Source organism: Salmo salar, unplaced genomic scaffold (genome assembly GCF_905237065.1).
Source record: "Salmo salar unplaced genomic scaffold, Ssal_v3.1, whole genome shotgun sequence".
Classification (NCBI taxonomy): Eukaryota; Metazoa; Chordata; class Actinopteri; order Salmoniformes; family Salmonidae; genus Salmo; species Salmo salar.
The window spans coordinates 763063-767543 of NW_025550944.1; the positions used below are offsets into that span (position 1 = coordinate 763063).

General features: G+C 43.2%; 1 long non-coding RNA gene across 1 annotated transcript; it reads left to right on the forward strand.

Annotated features, from left to right (window-relative positions):
* Positions 1-1924: 1924 nt before the first annotated feature.
* Positions 1925-3991, forward strand: LOC106600614 (uncharacterized). Its single transcript, XR_001327858.2, has 3 exons — positions 1925-2440; positions 3088-3250; positions 3375-3991. It is a non-coding gene; the product is annotated as an uncharacterized lncRNA (long non-coding RNA).
* The last annotated feature ends 490 nt before the right edge of the window (positions 3992-4481 follow it).

The following is a 4481-nucleotide window of genomic DNA, read 5'->3' on the forward strand; positions in this document are numbered from 1 at the left end:
AGGGTAAAGTGATTAGACAACAGGATAGATAATAGACAGTAACAGCAGTATACTGTAGGTAGGGGTAAAGGATAGATAATAGACAGTAACAGCGGTATACTGTAGGTAGGGGTAAAGGATAGATAGTAGACAGTAACAGCAGTATACTGTAGGTAGGGGTAAATGATAGATAATAGACAGTAACAGCAGTATACTGTAGGTAGGGGTAAAGGATAGATAATAGACAGTAACAGCAGTATACTGTAGGTAGGGGTAAAGGATAGATAATATACAGTAACAGCAATATACTGTAGGTAGGGTAAAGTGACTAGACAACAGGATAGATAATAGACAGTAACAGCAGTATACTGTAGGTAGGGGTAAAGGATAGATAATAGACAGTAACAGCAGTATACTGTAGGTAGGGGTAAAGGATAGATAATAGACAGTAACAGCAGTATACTGTAGGTAGGAGTAAAGGATAGATAATATACAGTAACAGCAGTATACTGTAGGTAGGGGTAAAGTGACTAGACAACAGGATAGATAATCTGGGTACTGGTACTGCAGGCCATGCGGTAGCAGAGAGAACAGTCTGTAGCTCGGGTGGCTGGAGGTTTTGAACATGTTTTGAACCTTCCTCTGATTGTGCCTGGTATGAGGTCCTGGATGTGTGCGTGTGTGTGTGTGTGTGTGTGTGTGTGTGTGTGTGTGTGTGTGTGTGTGTGTGTGTGTGTGTGTGTGTGTGTGTGTGTGTGTGTGTGTGTGTGTGTGTGTGTGTTCGTGCTTGTGTGGGTGTTGAATAACAGGATACCTGATCTGAGGTGCATTTGCCTGTATCCGGTGATGGACACACAATGGCCCTGTGTCCTGACTGCTACGCCCAGCGACCCCTGTGTGACAGCAGAGACCTCTGTGTCCTGACTCTGCTACGCCCAGCGACCCCTGTGTGACAGCAGAGACCTCTGTGTCCTGACTCTGCTACGCCCAGCGACCCCTGTGTGACAGCAGAGACCTCTGTGTCCTGACTCTGCTACGCCCAGCGACCCCTGTGTGACAGCAGAGACCTCTGTGTCCTGACTCTGTTAAGGCCAGCGACCCCTGTGTGACAGCAGAGACCTCTGTGTCCTGACTCTGTTAAGGCCAGCGACCCCTGTGTGACAGCAGAGACCTGGCGACCAGAGAGGGGTCAGTTTACAGTATACAGAGAGCTTTCAATCATTCTGGAATACAGGATCCCTCCACACACACACACACACACACACACACACACACACACACACACACACACACACACACACACACACACACACACACACACACACACACACACACACACACACACACACACACACACACACACACACACACACACACACACTTCATCCCCACCCCCTTCCCTGACGCCCTAACTACTACTCAACTTCGGTATGACAGCGTCCCTATACTATACACACTGTCTCCCTGGCAACTGATTATCCAACCTGTATATGAAACGACTTTTACAATGCAAATATCAACAGACTTTTTTACATCTGCATCAGGGCTATAACCAAATGTTTCCTCAGGCTGGAGGAGTGTGTGTGTGTGTGTGTGTGTGTGTGTGTGTGTGTGTGTGTGTGTGTGTGTGGAGGGTCCTCAGAGGAGGAAGGGTAGAACCATTCTACTCAGTGAATTTCTGAAAAATTTAAAATAATGAACAATTAAAAAATGTTATTTTTCAATAATAATAAATACTTTTTCAACGTTTATAGCGCTATTCATTATGTAAAGAAATCTCAAAGCGTTGTAAATTAGATAGATTTAGATCATTATTGCTGTTTACTTTTAGATAAAACTGTAAAACGAAATATATTCACCTGATTATGTAACGAATGTGCACTGAGAGTCGGGGAAGCAAGTACAGGGAGTGAATATTTAACAAATGAACAGAACATAATACAGAACAAGAAACACTAACAGCAGACAGACATGGCCCACATCAGATTCAAGCTTTTGGGAAAAAGTCGCATTGATCATGTAAATGGACGAAGGTTCAAGCTGATTCAAACGGCGCAATACAACGAGAAGGTCAGAAGAAACAGGGATTCTGCATTTTTGGGGCATGTAAGAAGTTGGCTTTTAAGGGGGAACATTGCAATAAAGAGTGGGTCTTTGCGGGACAAAGCAAGGGATCACAATGTGAGGGAAAGTTCCAGTACCAAGGGTAACTACAAGCAGCATGCAGAGTAATTGCACGTTACGATGCGTTACTTGCTGAGCATATGGACGCCTCTATTGTCTTCTCTGGGATGTTCGAAATCAAGTTATAGCTTCCATCACACCATCCATTAAAAGTTAGATTAACAGAGAGGTTGATTAGATTAACAGAGAGGTTTATGCAGACCCCTTCTTTCACATTGGACAAATGGATGAACACCACAGACATCAGCTGTCGCTCGCAGTTGTTGGTTATCGTCAGGTATGTCGACGATCAGGGCTTTATTCCGGAGCGTTTCTTGGGATACTTTGATGTGTCAATTGGGCGAGATATGTATTTGACTCTGTGATTTCTGAGATGTCGGAGTTTAAAACATGTTGTTGACTCTGTGATTTCTGGGATAATGGAGTTTAAAACATGTTGTTGACTCTATGATTTCTGGGATGTCGGAGTTTAAAACATGTTGTTGACTCTGTGATTTCTGGGATAATGGAGTTTAAAACATGTTGTTGACTGTGATTTCTGGGATAATGGACTTTAAAACATGTTGTTTACTCTATGATTTCTGGGATGTCGGAGTTTAAAACATGTTGTTGACTCTGTGATTTCTGGAATGTCGGAGTTTAAAACATGTTGTTGACTCTGTGATTTCTGAGATGTCGGAGTTTAAAACATGTTGTTGACTCTGTGATTTCTGGGATGTCGGAGTTTAAAACATGTTGTTGACTCTGTGATTTCTGGGATGTCGGAGTTTAAAACATGTTGTTGACTCTGTGATTTCTGGGATGTCGGAGTTTAAAACATGTTGTTGACTCTGTGATTTCTCAGATGTCGGAGTTTAAAACATGTTGCCCAAACCTACGATGGCACTGCTGTAATTGAAGGTATCTGCTATTTTGTATTTACAGCTTAGTCCCCTCCTGTTCCCTGATTAAGAGGGGATTACCAATCCACTACCAATGTCAACTCTCTCCTGATATGAACTGAAGCTACGTCGCATGTGCCCTCTCAGCCACTGGCACATTGAATGTTTCCTCTCCAAGCAACTGAGAAGCCCTGTCAATGTTCTCTGTAGAGTCAATATCATACAGTACACAAACACAATCACATTATTACACATGTGTTCTTGCTTGGACTAACTCATTCTTAGCTCTTTTGTCTAACTGTGTTGTGTTCTTGTTTTTTGTCTTCCCAGTCAACTTCTGACCTGTCTTCAGTGGTAGAGTTGAGCTATTCTCCAACCCCATCCATCCATGATGAGCCTGACCTGTCTTCAGTGGTAGAGTTGAGCTATTCTCCAACCCCATCCATCCATGATGAGACTGACCTGTCTTCAGTGGTAGAGTTGAGCTATTCTCCAACCCCATCCATCCATGATGAGCCTGACCTGTCTTCAGTGGTAGAGTTGAGCTATTCTCCAACCCCATCCATCCATGATGAGCTTGTCTAGCACTGAAGTCATGTCATTCCAATTCCTCATAATATTTTACTATAAATGTCTTTGATAAATGTTTTAGGTTACATTTATTTTGTCTTTAACGGTTTTTGAAACATGCTTTGCCGTCTCCGTGCGGTCCACACCCCCAAATCAAGAGACTGTGAATCTCACCCTGTGTCACGTCCTGACCAGCAGATGGAGCTAGTGTTTTAGTTTTGGGGTCAGGACGTGGCATGTTTGTATTGGTTAAATGTTGGGTGGATGATTGGGACTTCCAATTGAAGGCAGGTGTGTATAGTTGCCTTTGATTGGAAGTCCTATATAGGTGTGTGTGTTTTTCTTTGGGGTTGTGGGTGGTTGTTTTTTGCACTGCGTTTCTAGCCTGCAGAACTATAGCTGTTGTCACTTTGTTTGAATTGTTAAGTGGATGCTCTACTCCTTTATTTTAATTAAAGATGAGTATTCACATACCTGCTGCGCCTTGGTCCATTTCTACAGAAGACAGCCGTTACACCCTGCATCATTACCCTGAGTAGTGACATATCGTAACGCTGCACCCCTCTGATGACTTTGGTCCGAGTAAAGCATTATTTTCCCTGAAATTCAGAGTTCATTGCATTGTTACAAAGCACTTCCTTATAGCCTTGTTAATGAATAGGCCAGACATGGTGACTGAATAACTGTCAGAGTGTTTTAATGTTCTGAGTTAAGGGTCTATCTATCCGTCGATGGTTCCTCTTCGCTGTCTCCTTGTGACACAGTCTTGTGATGTCGTGTTGCTTCAGTCTTGTGATGCCGTGTTGCTTCAGTCTTGTGTTGTCGTGTTGCTTCAGTCTTGTGATGTCGTGTTGCTTCAGTCTTGTG